At 43.3% G+C, this 17284-nt stretch overlaps 1 protein-coding gene across 1 annotated transcript in view; it reads left to right on the forward strand.

Moving 5' to 3' along the window:
* WDR91 (WD repeat domain 91) overlaps positions 1-4935 on the forward strand; it is a 101814-nt gene extending 96879 nt beyond the window's left edge. Inside the window, exon 16 of the transcript XR_015222127.1 lies at positions 4921-4935. The gene's annotated coding sequence lies outside the window, so the exon portion shown is untranslated. The remainder of the gene's footprint in view (positions 1-4920) is intronic.
* Positions 4936-17284: the final 12349 nt, after the last annotated feature.

Genomic DNA, 17284 nt, shown 5'->3' on the forward strand with positions numbered 1-17284 from the left:
AAAAAAAAAAAAAAAAGTTAGTATTAGTATGGCCTCACATTCATTGTCATCTGCTTACTGAGAGCCGTAGCCAACAGTCTGAACTGTTGTTTACTCCATGGAGTCCATCTTTACTCTTGTGCAAACTTTTCTCCTCAGTGCTAATGATTTAAACACCTATTCATTGCACAGTAAGACTCCGTTCCTGGAGGCAAAGGGGTGAAAAAATGTCATTTAACGTTGGGCAAAATGAAGTCATGGTTTGCATTAGGTCCCTTTCACTCAGTGCTGCAAACATGCACGCATGCTTTAAATTTCTCTTGATTTCTGTTGGACTATTCTTAGCAGTACAGTGAAATGCGCTTATGCTAACCATGCTACAGAGGAGTTTCAAAATAAATCATGTCCTGAATTGACCTGATTCCCTTCATTGTTATTTTCCTTTGGCTGAAATATAGCTTATGGAGTGATAAAACACAGTGCTGAGGTAACAGTCTAGTTTGTTTCTCTCTGATACAATCGTTGATACATTTTTCTGTTTCTGACTCGTTTTCCATGTTTCCCTTTGATTCCACAATTCTCAAAGGTGCATCCTCCATTTGTATGTTTAAGAATATATATTCCAGCTACTTTTAGCTAAATAAAAATAATATACTCTCTGGATACATATACAACTGGCTCACTTATGGGATTTAGCAAATCTCTCTGAATTCTTACAGGTATTTGAGAAGCTCTTAGTCAAGCAAGCTCCTTTAAATCCAGCTATGTCTGCTTTGTTCTTTTCTGTTCTTTCCAGATATTTTCTTCTCTCAGGCCATCTCATGAGATTCACATCCCTAGCTGTCAATACTGATTCTCATGTCCGTGCTTGAGTTTCATTTTTTTTTTCTTTTCCCAGCTCCAGCTTTAATAAGCCTCCTGGGCTTTCTTTGAAGATTTCATCTGCAACTGCGAATAAACCCTTGTGTATCTCTGATGCTTTGATTTGGATTAAAAATCCAGGTGACTTTGTTTTAAAGATTGAACAAAATGCTTTTGAAGATACATGGAGGTGGGTACTTGACACACACCTGAATTCAAACCTGGAGTACAGAAAAAGTAAATGATTTTTTAAACTATTTTCTGGTTCATTAACAAATTTCTCTGAGCCTGTTGTAATGTTTAAATTCCTTCTGTGTTTACTGAGTTAAAAAGGAGTTCTCTATGTTTTGTCATTAGAGGGATGTGTTTCTTTCCCATTTTCTCCCAAATGCTCTGGTTCTTGTATACATAAAAAAAGTTCTCCCACATACTTGGGGAATATTTCTAATACTTTTCTTTGTTACCTTATTCTGTTTTAAAGCCTTGGCTGAAGCTCTTGAGACATGTTGAAACAACCTGAGATCACGCAGAAGGAAATCTGAAATGTCATGGTACACACTCGTCCTTACAATGCCAGAAAGTTTGCAAGCAACACTATATGCCCTGTTCTGAGACAACCCTGTTTTAACACAAGTGCTTCCCAAAATCACTGGACATATTTTACTAGTGTCTTTCTAACTATAGGGGCAGCAGAAGTAAGAGAAATTCCTTCCTCAGCATTTGTAATAGCTTAAGACATAAGACCAGCTGCACTGGGCCAGCCCCAGTGTTCACACGCTTGCCATTGTGTTTCTGACAGCTGCCAATAACGAACACTGGGGAAAATGTAGGGCAAGCCCACGGTGGGACTGCTAACCTGCAGAGGTCTGGCTCAAACATTTTCTAGATCAGAGATGTTATCTTTGAATCTAAATACATGAACTTTCATAAACAAGGTAGCAATGTGGTGATGGGTCTGAGGTTGACATGTCTAACCTCTCCTCTCCCCCCCTCACTCTTGACTGGGCATTGCTGGCTGTGTGGCTGTTTAATAAACATGGGGTTTACTTACAGGAACCAACTCGATTACTTTTTCGCATTTTTTAAAATGAAATAATAATTAATTTTTCATTAGCTATAAACTCCCTAGAAATTGGCTACGGTCAGAGAGTGGAGAAGCAGTTAATGAAAGCACTGCCATCTGGGGTGGTGAGGGCCTTGTGGCAGGCCAGTGCCAGCAGGGCTCATGCATCTCAGTGTCAGTACAGGGTCAGCAACTTTGAGACTTGCACTAAAGATTGCCTCTGATTTAATACTCAGTCATCCAGGACATGGACCCACTGGGATAACCAGGCTCTGAAGAGCCTTGTGACTTAGGAAGACCTCTGTGTGGTGCAGTCCAACCAGAAGTTTTTAGCTCAGAGGATACACCTCAAATTGTAAAAATAAAGGCTGATCGTAAGCAACATCGTGACACCAGCTCTGGGAGGAATAGTGACCAACTTCCCAAAATGGCACAGAAATAGGGGAAGCAGTGGGAAAGGCTGATGGAGGAAGATGCTCTGGGGAGAGAAACGTTGAGACACCTGTTTTCTGAAAGGGAATATGAATAGACAGTATATGCTTACTGATGACAAGCTCTGATCCTACAGCACTGCATCAATAAACCAGAGCATAAACCAGAGCATTTAGAGAACAGCTATCCTAAATGACAGTTAAGGATCATGAGCCTGAATTTACGTTTCCACAGCATGCAGTGATAGCCTAAAGCCAAACCCCTCTGAAGCTAACCAAGTGGTTTGCAGTCTGCTTTCCTGCCTAACTCAATCTGGGAATGACACCAAGCGGTTCCCTGGTGGAATGGCAAATAGATTATTTTGCAATGGTTTCTTGTACCTGCCACATTTCTAATGTACAACCCTTAACATGGGCTGTTTTATGCTGCTGCACAAGAGGATGGAAAATATTTTGTTATTTGCTTATGTATTTCTTTATGCAAACTTGTTGTCTAGAGGTGATGTGGTCTGTGTAGTATACTCAGCATTCTTCCAGTGATTTCTGGACTAGCACTTAGGTGGCATGTCTGTACTTCATAGCTCAGATGTCCCAGAGCTAGCTCCAGTTACACCTGGAATATCTAGCAGTGCCATGCTGAGATAGCACTTTGGTTCTAGAGAACAGCACAGCAGTTTCACTAGTGACTACATTTCTCTGCAGGGAAAATTGGCTGACCTCGCTGCTGTGCTGAGGTGTTAAGCTGTTTCCCAATCCAGAGCTGTTTTAGTGGGCATTAGCTCTGCACTCTTTGCACCAGGCTCTGTTGTACAATGCAGGCATGCTCTGTTGCTTCTTTCTGCACCAAACAGATCTGTGATATGCCAGACAACGTGACAAATATTAACCAGCAGAAGTTATTTTTCTCTGTCTGTTGCAAAATAGCTGTAGCCTGATTAGGACAATGTGAAATAGATCTGGTGATGCTTAATGTGTCAAGAAGATTCAGAGTGACTGGGTATATCAGCAAAGCGGACCTATAATGCAGAAAAAAACCTCAGTTCAATAATGTTCCTACTTTTAAGATGAAAGCAAAGCCTCTCGACTCAGTGAAATAACAACAGCTCAGATAAAGTAGCACTAGAAATGTGATGAAATCACTGCACTAGCTTTAAGCTATCTGGCATGGATGTTGCTGAGGAAATTGGTGCATCTGCACGGGCTGCAAAATGCTGTTGGGAAGCTATGTGAAAACACCACAATTTCATGCTTCAGCCAATTGAAACATAATCCAGAAAGTGTTAGGTATGAAGCAGGTTCCTGCTCTTTAGGCAGGTTCATTGGCTTTCCTAGACTGCCTTCAACCGTGGATGATGTCTTTTATCTTTTCCAATATGTTTCCAAACATTTTCTAATGGAGTGTGAGTTCCTGCCCATCAAATTAAAGCGTAGTGACAAGCATGTTGCTTGCCTTGGTTGTTTTTCCTGGACTCTTTAGACATAGTTCATAGAGTCCCTGGGGACTGTAGACCACAGGCTGAAAATCACTTCGTAGTTCTCTTTCCTGGTGCCTTGCGGACTCCCAGGACACAGCTTCTCTTATAGCAGAAAGACCAGGGTGGTGCATTCACAAATGTAGTGATAGCTTATTTGAGACAGAAGGCATGCTTTTTAGGTCAGGACAGTGAGGTATGCATGGCAAAAAGAACCTGATGGAGAATAAAAGTGCTAAGTGACATTGAGTGTATGATAATAAATTATTTTCTTAATTTCTTTTTGCATTTGAAACTTTTCTTTGAGAGGTGAGATGAGGTGAGAGGTAAGTGAGTTTATAGGGTAGAAAATACTGGTTAGACTTACACTGCTGTGGCTAGGTTTTTTTGGTTGGTGTTTTTTTTGTTTGTTTTTTTATTTTTTGGCTTGGGGTTAGGAACAGTCTGTGGCTGTTTCTTCTTCAATTGTATTTTTAACTTTTGGCAAAGTCACACAGCCTTGAAGATGCTTATTTTTATAGATTTCAGAAAACAAAATAAATAAACCCGAGCTATTTGTATCTCTGCGCTTCTGTCATTCAAAGTCATAACTACGACTTTCAGTGGTCAAAACAGGACCCAATAGCTGTTTTTCTACAGCTGTGGAAAGCTCGGGTACTACTTGATAGTGCCAAAGGTACAATAGATTCCCCACCCCCCACCCCGTCTTTGCTTCTAGGAAGAGAAAGTTCTTACTTATGGAACAGATGCCAAAAGATGAACCTCATTGTAGAAGACTGCTTTTTTTCCAAGTAAGTCCATACCTGCAGCTGGCATTTCCTAGAGTAGAAATCACTGCTTTCATGTAGGGGGAATTCATCCCGAGGTAACACACATATCATTATGGATGAGCATCCCAGTCCCCTCCGTGCTGCTCCTGGCCCCAGGCACTGCGGTGTTGCTCCGCTCCTGCATGGTGGGGTGGGACGTGGGAGGCAGCAGGGGTCCCTGTGCTCTGCATTCAGATGTCAGGTATTACTAATCCCATGGTTCCTCTTCTGTCAACTTCTGAAAACTCTCCAAATGTTCCTATGGATGAGGAACTTTGCTGTGTTTCAGTGCCAGTAGTGGGGAGTTCTGTTGGAGGATGTAGCATGCTGCCACGTGCCAGCTGTTATGCTATTTGTGCATTTTGGAAAGCAAAAGCTACTCTGGCTTTCCCTTCCCCACTTTCAGCTGGGCTTACAGGGCAACAAGAAAGTAGATAAAGGCCAGAAGATGGCAAAGGACAGCAGGATAGGACAGTGAAACTGTGTCAGGAGGGTCTTCCCTTGGCACAGCATCACTCAGAATGATTTTGCATCAAGGCCTGAGAAGCATGGGCTGATAGGGCATAGGTTTTAGGGCTGTTTTTACAGCCTTTCAAAGAAAGCCATTGCCATAAAAGGAGTTTCTGATATTTCTGGATCTACAAAGTGCAGTAAAAATTTAAGGGGGGAAAACATACCAAAGTCACCCTTATTTTCTGTATTTATAGTTCCAGTTCTCACAATGCACCACAGACATTACTGTCTAACCATGCATGGCTGTGTCCTCAAGAAGGATGTATCTGTATTAAGGAAATTCCCCTTGAATTTGGCAGGACCAGAAGCTGAGTGTCCAGCGCTGTGTGCAGAGGAGGAGCGGAGCACAGTGACCTTTGAAAGAACAGCAGGCAGAACCAGTATAAGCATGTGGGGAGCCCCAAGAGAGTAGGACATAAGTTTGCCAGTCACCGTCATCATCCTCCAAACATAGCTTAAAGGAGTCAGTCGTGTACAGGGGGTGGGGAGCAAGAATTGGAGAGGGTGCCCACTCACACGCCTGCAGCCCTGCCACCTCCAGCACTAGAACAAAAGTGATGCCGGGTCAGTCCCAGTCTGTGCTTACTGGTACTGACAGCAAATCCAAGGAGTGACCTTGCTTCTGCAGCTGCGCATTGCTCTGAGGGCATAAGGATGTTCTGGCTACCTCCTTGTTAATTAAACCTTTTTTTTCCCTGCAAATAAATTATTAGCATCTCTCTATTTTGATCCTCACAGGAGTCTGCAGTTCTCCCTCTGATTCAGCTATGTCAGATGTGGACCCTGCCTGCTGGATACGCTTATCCCATCTGAACGTTAAGCACTCAGTTTCTGTCCTAGGTGTGTCTTGCCAGTGATTCTAAGGCAGTAATTCTTCACCACAGTCTTTCTTTGGGTAACCCATAAAATGTAATATCCTAGATTAAGATATTAGTGAGCATGAGGCAGCATTCTTCTAGATTACCATAGCTGGCTAAAATGTTAAACCAACAAACTACCTTGTCTTCTCTAAAATGTTCCACCTTGCTAGTTACCTCGTGAAGGGTAAGATCTTTGCATTTCTTTTCATACCAAAGCCCTCATTCTCAGTGTTTCAATGAGATTAGCTGGATTTTACTGCCGGGATCAGCTGCCAACCCTTGGAGTAGCCCAAGGCTGACACTGTGAGTAGCGGTGCCTCAAAAACCAAATGTGGAAAAAGACTGCTTTCTAGAAGAAAACACAGTTCCTTGAAACAGGGCACACAAGAACACCTTGAGCTTCCCCTGAGGACCTGGAGAAGTGATTTTGTGACCAGTTGCACTAAGTGTATGGTGACTTATGAGAGTAAGGTCCATTTTCAGGATTCTGACCCTGTGTGTAGGGGAAGGCCGTGAAGTGTATTTTTTAATCTTGAAACTACTGGGAGAATTGTAAAGAAGTTACTGGAATTAACTGTACAATTACTTCCAGAATTACTGGAAGTAATTGTAAAGATTCTTTCATCTGCCCACAGGAACTTTACCAGCCCAACTTCCAGTAACTTCCGATCTCCACCATGTCCTATCTGAATTCTTGAAATGGAACTCTTAAATAACACTGACTTAAAAGAAAAACCAACCTTCCACTTGTCACTTACTACACTGTATTATAACTATATTTAAAGGCACATCATCCGTCTAAGTAAGAAAGAATTTAGAGCTTTTAATATTTGTCAGGCAACGATGTTCTAACATGGAACCCATCATTTGCTGTTGATTACAACTGGCCAAACAATGAATGACCACAGCATCCTCTGCTTCGGAGCATCAAGAGAAGTAGGAAAGCTTTGCTCTTGTCAGTATAGTACTACTGTTTCTTCCAGGGCAAGTATTGGGGAAACTTGAGAGTACAGCAAGCAAAGTGAGGTGGGTTTTTTTTTTTCTCTATTCTAAGATAAGCAAAGGATGACACTTCTATTTATCTCACCATTAAATATGAATGGATTTATCGTATGAACTCCTTGCCTAAGGGTACTGCGGACAGCAAAGGTTTCTATAGGTTCAGAAAATGTCTGGACTGAGTCATGAAGGAAAAATTTCAAAGAGCTATGAAACACAAAGGCATCAGCCTTGCTTTGGCATGTCCTTGAGTGCAAATTACTGGAAGTTACTAGATTATGTTAGTGACGTATTGTTACATATCGCCATCTCCTTGTATCTTCTCCTTTGTGTCCATTACTGGCCACAGCTGGAGAGAGAGCACTGGGTTTGAGGGGTATTTTAACTTATTTGGTAGAGACACTTCTACCTTCTTATGCTTTTTTGAATGTCTCTGATTTAAATTAGATATGCAGAAGACAGCTGTGAAGCCCTATTTTGTCTGTCCCATAACAACAGGCTAGAAATTTTGCAGTGCCTGTGTCAAGCTCAGTGACATTGGTATAAGATATGTGAAAATCTCCATTTTCTCAAAGACTTATGTGTGAGTATAAAGGCTACCATTGGCATGGTTTAGCCCAGCTGGCAGCTAAACTACAACACGGTTTCTCGCTCACCTCCCTCTCAGTGGGGTGGAGAAGAGAAAAATGTAACAAAAGGCCTGAGGGTCGAGATAAGAACAGGGAGGGATCACCCACCAACCATGTCCCCCCGGCAAAATGGACCCAGCTTGGGGACAGATCAATTTGATTCGTTACAGGTTACTCCAGAGAGGATAATGAGAAACAAAGCCAGATCTTAAAAACACCTTCCCCCTACACCTCCCTTTTTCCCAGCTCTACCTCCTCCCCGCCAGCAGTGCAGGGGGACAGGGAATGGGGGTTGCAGGTCAGTCATCACACATTGTTTCTGTCGCTCCTCCCTTAAGGGGAGGACTCCTTACACTCTTCCCCTGCTCCATCATGGAGTCCCTTCCCATAGGAGACAGTTCTTCACAAACTTGTCCAATGTGAGTCCTTCCTGCAGGATGCAATCCTTACCCATCAGACTGTTCCAGTGCAGGCTTTTCCCACAGAGTCGTGGCTTCTTAGGACACAGCCACCTGCTCCAGTGTGGAGTCCCTTCCCACTGACTGCAGATATATCTCTGCTCCACCGTCAGTCTCCAACAGCATGGAAGGTCCTTTCCCACGGGAGAAAATCCTCTATAAATGACTTTGGGCACAGGCATCTCTGCTTTGGCATGGGGTCCTCCAAGGGCTGCCAAGGGACAGCCTGCCATCTCACCATGGGCTGCAGGGGAATCTCAGCTCTGGCACACCTCCTCCTGCTCCATCTTCACTGACCTTGGCATTGGTACGGTCTGACCAGGCCAGAGGCAAGTCTGACTGGTTTTGGAGCCAGAGAAGCTTCTCCTAGCTCCTTACAGGGGCTGTCCTTGTAGCCCCTCCCTGCTACCAAAGCCCCACCACGTAAACCCAGCACAATCATATTTAAACACAGCTCTCGCTCTTGGGCTCCCACTTGTGCACCAGTGGGTAAGGATGAGTAAATAGACTGTCAAAACCAGCTGGGATCATCCTAGTGACATCCTGTATATCTCTGATTTGAAAACTTCTCCAGTGGTCCTGCGCAAGAGCTCTGAACTGCCTGAGCCACAGATGTTAGCCACAGCATACCTATCCTCCATCCTGTCACACAGCCTGGATTTGAAGACCCACAGGGCACTGATCATGTGGAAAGTTGTTTCTGAGGTTCATCATTTCCTCTGTCAGAAATGGGCAATGTGGTTCTTCTCTGAATTTGTCAAACACTAGTTTCCAGCCACTGTATCTGATTTTACTTTTGCTCCTTGAAAGAAAGACTCATCTCCTATCAGAAATCCATTCCCGTGAAGACACTACAGGGTCTGATCAAATGGCCTTTTGAGCATCTCTTTAGTAAACCAAGCAGAGCTGATGGATCCCTGATGGGAAGTAAGGAAGCTATTTCGGGTTATGGCGTATTGCTCAGCAGCTGAGCTGCAATGATGACCTGGGCTTGTGCTCTGAGCTTGCTGCAAGCAGAAAGGATTCATGCAAGCACAAGGATTCATGCAAGCACAAAATGCACACGAACGGCATTTTATTTGGCAATTGGAGCAGCCAAAGAGGTCACCTTCTTGAACCCGGTCAATGAGCAGTAACTCCTAAAGCTGTGGCAGCCCCCTTGCTTTGGATGTGTGTCTGAGCCCGGAGCTAATTTACCCCCTCTGCACACACTCAGCACGTCATCACAAAGCTTGAGGGACTGTAGAGGCTGTGAAGATAAATTTCTCTTCTTGTTTTTAAGTGGTGTCAAAGTGAAGACACATGAAGGGCAGTGAATGGTTTGCGTGGTCTTGTGTAGCTCCTGGCCACAATTTCAGTTTGAAAGCAAGCCAGAAGAGTTGTACGCTTGGGACTACCTGAGACCTTTATTTGGGGCTCAGAGAGAATTCCAGACAGTCCCCACAGTATGACTTTTCTCAGTCCTTCAAAAGAGGTGATTTAAAATTTGCTCTGTAATTAAATTACTATAACCAGCAGCAATTTCCTCCTAAACTAAATTGTTTGCAATTTAGTTCATATTAAATATGTCTCTATCGTTTCTGTCTACATGAACTTGGGAATGTTGTTTTTAATTGTCTAATTTAAATAGATCAAGAGATAAGGTTCTTCTGGGAGTAGGCAGCCGAAGGCTCCAAACTTCTCATGTTGAATCACCGTATCAGCCCAAGGCCAGGGTAGTGAGGGTAAGGAAATATTCCTTCCTGTAGAGTTTATCAAGAGCATCTCGGGATCAGGGTAACTAATTATTCAGGCTAAACACTGCTCGATGTTCTTGTGAATGCAGATTTTATCTGCATAGAAAAGCTACCATGTTAGAAGGGTGTAAAACCATAGCACTTTTTTAGTCAGGTAGTTCACCAGTGTGCAGCAGACTGTCTTTTTTTTGGAGCTTGACCTGAAACAAAGCCTGTGGAAGTCAGTGGAAAAACTCCAAAGAGACTTCTGGCTTTAAGTCAAGGAATTAAGTTGTATGTCTTAGTGCCATAGGATATTATTGCACTAAAGAGCTTATTAAGATTAAAAACGGAATTAGGCATTACCATCGATGAATGCAAAGAGGTTACATGACTGGGATAAAGCTGCAAAGCTTTATTCTGTCTTTCAGGGAAATAGACTCAGACTGGAGCTGAGAAAAAAAATTACATATAGTAGCACTACTATACTATATGTATACTACACTGTATTACCATGAGGTGCATCTTGTAACTTCTGAAGTAGAGAAAACTGACACTAAAGGTAGGATGTGGAACTCGAATTTCACTGTTTTTTTTCCAAGAAGAAGTTCTTGCTGATCAGTGAAATGAAAATGTCTTATGTACTTCCATGCTGTTTCTTTTGAGCCTTACATTTTTTCTGCTTTGTTTTGTTTTGGTTTTAATATTTATTTTTCCAAAAGAACTTTTGTTTGCATTTGCTCCCTTAGCCCCTTGAGAATTAGCAAAAGACCCTCTGTGCTGAAGGGAAGAGGAGAGGAGAGGAGAGGAGAGGAGAGGAGACCTGTGCCAGCTGTTGTCAGTGGGAGCAGATGGAGAAGGGAAAAGGCTTTCCTGAAGTGCATTGTCTGGCAGAAAAGAAAGATGAAGCACACGGGAGGCAGGAGGCAGAAACGGGAGGAGAGAAGGGCAGGGAGGATGATGGAGAGGGGGAGCAGAGAGTCTAGTGCCCGGGACCATGATGGGGGCACACAGATTATGTGTGAAGATCAGACCCCCACGCCTCAGCTGGACAAAGGGTTGATGAGGACCGCCACTTACTCTGTGCGTGCCTGCACCACGTTTTCGCAGCACACAGCGCGTGGGAGGCCATTGCTGCTGACTTTGATGGTGAAGCAGTCCTACAGCAGCTGGAGGTTGCTTGGGCTGTGTGGAGCTGGCTGAGGCTGAAGGGCAGGGACAGCTGCCTTTTCCAAAGGGCCCGCTGGGTGTTAACAGGGGTGTGGATCTAAGCCAAGGGTCCCTACCCTTTATTTTTTTTTGGTTTTCACAGAAACAATTAAATTCTGACTGGTAACAGGGAGCAAGGGTGAAAGCTCACCTTAGACCTTTTTTTTCCATCGTATGAATGCATCTCTATTTCTTCACTGATCTGTTTATGTCTTGTTATCAGAAGCTTGCAGATGGCTGCTAAACAGAGCTGCCTGTGTATTTAACTTTGATATTGTAATGACTGAGCATAGATTTCACGTGAAATACACACGTACTTTCTATACGCCACTTCTGTATATCTTGAGAGAAAGTAGCGACAGCAATGGCCCAGTGCGACTGCCCTGCCTCCTGCAGGAACTATGCCTGATCCATACCAGATGTTCTCTGCAGGGGATTCTTGGATACTTTCTACAGTCCAGTCACAAACGTCCTGAATAATAGAGCCTTCCCTCTTCCCATGGGACAAGAGGCCAGCTTTCCCAAGGAAAGCATTTGTTAAGACTTCTTGATAACAGCTACTTACAATTTTGATGGCTTGTTATGTTCAGATAGATTTTCCTTGTTTCACCCTAGCTGATATTTGTCTTCCTTTGTTATCTATGCCCTACAGCTACCTCCAGATGGGAACCACAACTCCATTTGGCTGTTTGAGGGGGCTGTGCATGCTGGAGCAAATTCCCTGCTGCCTGTGGAGCCCTGACTCCTCCTTTCTTCATTTTTCTGTCTACAGATTCTTTCACTGATTTTACTTCTGATTACCTACTCTGTCACCTGTGGTTACATGGAGCAACCCTTGTTCCCATGTTTTGATGTGTTTCTTTCCAAGATCACTTTCTTCCTGAGTGGTCATGCTGCTTCAGCCACTGTCTCCCAGAGGGAGCAAGGCCTCTTATCAGGAAAAAAGTTCAACTTGCTCAGTGGATGCCACTTGTAAGTAGTTTGTGCCTTTTGTGGATGCTTTTCTTCAGTACTATGACAAGCTTGGAGCTCCTGCAAGTACTCCTTGGATGTCTTCCATACCCTGTCTGACACGGTCAGGGAAGACCCAGGTGTACCACTTTGGCAGGCAGCTCACAGAGCAGGGGCTTTACCTCATCACTGTTGCATGCTCTCCATGTTCTTCAGGGAATCTTTCCTTCTTATGCACTTTTCCTGTGCTCACTGCTGTTCTGATGAATCTTTCAGAGTACCAGAAGTCTTCTCCACTCCCAGTTCCCCCTTGACTAAAGTCATACACATGGGTAGTGTAGTTCATCTATTTGTGTCGTACCCTTGGTCTGCCCAACTATGGGGAGAGCCTAGTGTATGTTGCATATCTGCTAGTGGTTGCTGGGCTCAGCCACTTCATTTACAGCTGCAGGAATGTGAGAGGCCCTCAGAAAAATGCCAGAGACAAGCAAGTGTTTGAAAATGCCCGAAGGCAGTGAGCTTTCATAATGAAAATACCTGTTTCACTCAACGTGAGCAGCATGGGCCAAAAATCTCACCACAGTTATGTTAAACTTCAAGAAGGGGAAACACATAAAAAAAATGAGAGCACCTGTTAAAGATAAGCTAAAAGCTGCAACTGATAGAATTCAGTCCTTATGTCCTCCCAGCACAAGGGCTTCAGCCATCCCACCATCTGCAGGTGCCGTACACCCTGGGACAAGTAAACACTCCCTGCATTGGACAATCAGGACAACCTCTGGACATACAGGTGCCCAACAACAAGGGTACTAAGCTGAGCCCAGCTTTAACAACCCTCGCAGCACTATGGGGACTGGAAGTAGGATTTCAAAGTTCAACAGTCCAGTATAAGCATATGCCAGAGCAGATCACATTCATTAAGCATGTGATACCATCTTTAATTTTAATTGCATGATATTCTGTTCTTTTTTTTTTTTTTAATCTGTCTAGATTTGCATCATGGTGGTGTGGTGATGCTGAAACAGACTGCCGACTGGAATAACCTGCCCACCCTGCGTGATGCTTACGAGTCATTCCTGTGAGGCATTACATAAATTCTCTCACAATACATACTCAGTGTTTCTCAGACTTCCAAGCTGAGGCCCTGGATCTTACTGTCCCAGTAAGACCAGACTCAGAGAGAGTGAGACTCACTAATGAGTATCCATAGCTAGAACCACAACCAGTGACAGCTGTATTTTAAACACCAAGACATAGAATCATAGAATCATAGAATCGTTAGGGCTGGAAGGGACCTTCAAAGGTCATCTAGTCCAACCCCCCTGCAAGGAACAGGGATATCTCCAACTAGATCAGGTTGCTCAGGGCCTCATCCAACCGGGCCTTGAACGTCTCCAGGGATGGAGCATCCACCAGACATAATGTTAAGTACTCTGAAAAATCGGGTACTGGAGACCTAAATGTGATGGATACTCTTGACACTAATTTTTCTAACTCTCAAGATCCCACATATAAAATAGAAAAATGCCCCACAAAACACCCAGGGATATTGTTAGAGCACATTTGTTAGTCCATACCATATTGATCAATACCACAGGAGAATGTGATAATGGCTTCATACTGAGTGAGGTGTCAATTTGCAGACTGTCGGAGGATGGGAATCTTCCACTGAGCATCTTCAAATCTGGTGAAGAATCCGACTTACACTGAAGACTTTTATTTTTAACTTGGGATTCCTGAGGTGATTTAAATATATTGGAGGAGAAAACGCAAGACAAACACTTGTCACTTTTCCCAAGGTTCATTCTTCTTTTCTTGCAGAAATTTAGGCTTATTTAACTTTCTCACTACAGCCAGAAACCAAGGTCGGTGAGCATGGGACTTGTCTCTGAGGGCACTCTGGGCATGATACAGAATTTTCCAAGCATCAGCTAAACCTAGCTTTAAACTTAGGGCTATTAAATAGCAGTAACCATATGAAAGGATATTCCTCTGGCTTTTGAAGTGCTGTTGGGAAAGCATTTGTGAAAAGTCCCCCCCAAAATTACTTCTGGTTAACTCCTATTTTTTTCTCACAGGATAGAGAGCATTCAAAGGCAAATGACTTTTAACTAGACACTTGATGATGAGATGTAAGAAAAAAGCTCCAAAGATGGCATAAAAGAAAAACACTTTCTAAGGCTGAGACCTGGCAGCATACACCAGTAGGCAACTGAACCTTCCTTTGAGCAGGTTAAAACTCTGAAACTTAAAACCCCTTTGAGTGTTTAGAAAGTTCACAACAACAAGCAGCAAAAGGAGATGAGCGTTTGCAGCTCCATCTTGCAGTCCTAGCAATGAGAAGGAACTAAGTGGCATTCACGTCTCAGTTATTTATCACTACGGGGTAGAAACATGCTGACATTCAGTTGTGTAAAGACTCCCAAAAGACATAACTGGCCAAAAGATTTCAGCCCAAAGGAAATTGTGTGCATCATGTCTAGGAGAATACACCAGCCAACACTCAAGGAAAAAATGCTTCTCAGATGATATCACGGTCAGTGTTTATTGCCTGTTGGTTGGAGGTAAATAGCTGGTCTTCTCTCATAAGGAATGGTGAGGGGTTTTCAAAGCTTTCCTAAGGAAAGGACTTTGAAATGAAAAGCTAAGTCATCTGCCTTTCTCTGGATATATTTTGTAAGAAAATCAGACTACATTCTTAGGATTTTTAAAACTTTTTTTTTTTTCATTTTTATTGCTTTTGACTTGTTTTCATAGTAAAAGAACAAAGAATAACATGTTACAATGTATATAGACTGAAGTCCTTCAACAAGCTACTTTAACACATTTGCTTTCTTGCACCATAGCCATCTTTTACTGTTTGAAAAATTGAAGTTTTGGATGTTATAGCTCATTAGAAAAAACTCAGAACCTCAGACAAAACAACCATAAGAATGTTTTAAGACTCCTCTTCTAAGTCTCAAAATTCCTTACAAGTAAAGGAACAAATGCAATCCCTATTAATGAATAGAAATTATTATTAAAATAACTATCAAATTGTGTTGACTCAAAGCATCTTCTGACACAGCTGATCAGCCAGGCATGAGAGCTGGGGTATGTGTGCATTTCCATTGGTCTCCTCTAGGAAGGAGAATGGAGTAGCTCTCTGGTGAGAGCAGGGGTTATGGCAGTCAGTTGTGAAACTACATCAGGACCCTCCTGTTTGCCAAAATGCTTCAGTCCCTGGACTAAGGAGAACTTTGCTTTTACCCAAGGGCTGGGATGCAAAGGGAGCAAGAGGACTAATTCAAAGATTCTCCTCTCTTAGTTCTCATGCTTAAAAAAGGGAAAACTCAATGATAATAGAGGCAGCCAGCTTGCAGGACCCAAAACTGGATCCAGTGGGTCTTTTCCAGATAGAAGAGGACAGACTGAGAAGGTGAAATAAAGATAACATGCTACAGGATGGTGTAACATGAGGGAAAGCACAAGAGCATTGACATAGGAACATGCACATTTAACCACAGAAGGAGAGGGCTAGCACATGAGCTTGAAAAAAAATTAAATCAGTCTCCTATAGTAAACGCTAAATAAAATGTCATTTACATAAAGAACACTTAAGGAAAGAAGAAAAGCCTTAAAAAGTGAGAAAGGTGGGAGAAATTGGGAGTAAGTGGAAAGGACAGACTGCCTCTGCCCAAGGAAATAGCTGTGTGCTGCAATTAGCTAAATGGTACATGACTCCTGTGCTGTGATTGTGCTGCAATTCTGAACCGCTCGTTGGTTTACTGCTGTTTCTAATGGCAGGAGTGCTGAATAATAAAAGCTGTGCTCTGGACTGCCAACAGGAATTTCCTTTAGCTTTTGGTGTTGAAGCTGTATTTCAAATGAAAACTGCTAGCTTTTATTTCTGAATTAACAGTAGCAGATAACTATAGCACAGCCATGGATTTATAGCAATGCTTTATGCGTGGGGATCGATCTTTTAGGCAGGATTTGCTCTCCTCTCCACAACTGCTCCTTGCTCCCATGAACACGCTCAGTATAAGCAAGATAAGCTGGGGGGAGGCAGTTCTTATGCAATGAGGCTCATCATTGAGCTGAAGGCGATGATTAAAAATGCCATCTAAATATTACATAGCTATAACAAAGCCTGCTCCTTGCCTCCCTTCCTCAATGCCAGGGCAGCAGGGCATCTCGGTGCCTTCCCTGAGCATTTGAGTGGTCATGAGTGCCTCACCACTCACCAGCACTCAGGCTGCCAGAGACCAGGAGACACAAATCAATAGGGTTAAGTGGATTTCCTCTGTGCTTGTCTGCATATACACATCCCTCCCCCTGCCTACCCACCTGCTCTGCTGTTGTCTTTCTCTGGGGAACCACCATTTGCCTGCTTGTCCAGACAAGCTCCAGAGCTTGAGGTTGCTAGGGGGTGAAGAGAAAAACCTTCCTGCTAGTGGAGGGGAAGGAGGGGGGGTTGTGAGGGGAGACTTATCCCATGCTAAATGTAGGGAAGACAGAGCAGCTAATGCAACACCATCTTCTGCAAGATGAGGCGGGTCTACTGGCACTGTCTGATGACAGATCGTAATGATTCTCTGTCTTTCTAACCAGCAGCAAACAAGTCCTGGGGAGCAAATGCCTCATGTAAATAAATATGTATGAAGTTGGGGACAGGGGCCTCCCCTCGAAGCAGAGGAAACACGATGTCATTTGGAGTGCTGCTTCTTTGTAATTGCAACCACTCAGGAGCACAAAAGGAATGAATAGTGGGATTAATTCACTTAGCTATTGATCTCAGACAGACATTTTCATTTAACATTATTAGAACAGCCAAAGTCTCATGGCTCATAGCTGATGGGCAGCACAGCAGAGACAACATTTGCAAGCCTTTTTCCTCTCTTGCTGATGAGGTAAATCTTAGCAGCAGATTCCTTATGGTGAACCCCTGGGGAAGGGTCTCCTTCTAACTAAAAATAGCCTACTGTCTGGACTGATGACTCTGATCGTGTTCTCTACAGATACACTCTCAACAACTAATTGGTGGCCCAAGTAACATGGGGACATACTCACAGAAATCTTACATGGAAAGCTGTCAGGGAGGGAAGGAAGAAAAAAGAATGGGCTTGATAGAATTAAGTCTGGACACACAAGCACAGCCATGCACACAGTATCTCAGCTAACCAGGGGAAAAGTTAACCAGGGGAAAAGTTCAAATAGGGCCTTCTCTTATCTCCACACACATGAAGATCTGTGACAGTGGGAGAAGACAGGGTGTGGTGCAGGGAGGCATTAAGACATTTTTCAGTAGTTTCATCGCATGGAGCATAAGGTCTGTTCAGGGTCCTGAATAACT

This window comes from Tauraco erythrolophus, chromosome 4 (assembly GCF_009769465.1).
Source record: "Tauraco erythrolophus isolate bTauEry1 chromosome 4, bTauEry1.pri, whole genome shotgun sequence".
Classification (NCBI taxonomy): Eukaryota; Metazoa; Chordata; class Aves; order Musophagiformes; family Musophagidae; genus Tauraco; species Tauraco erythrolophus.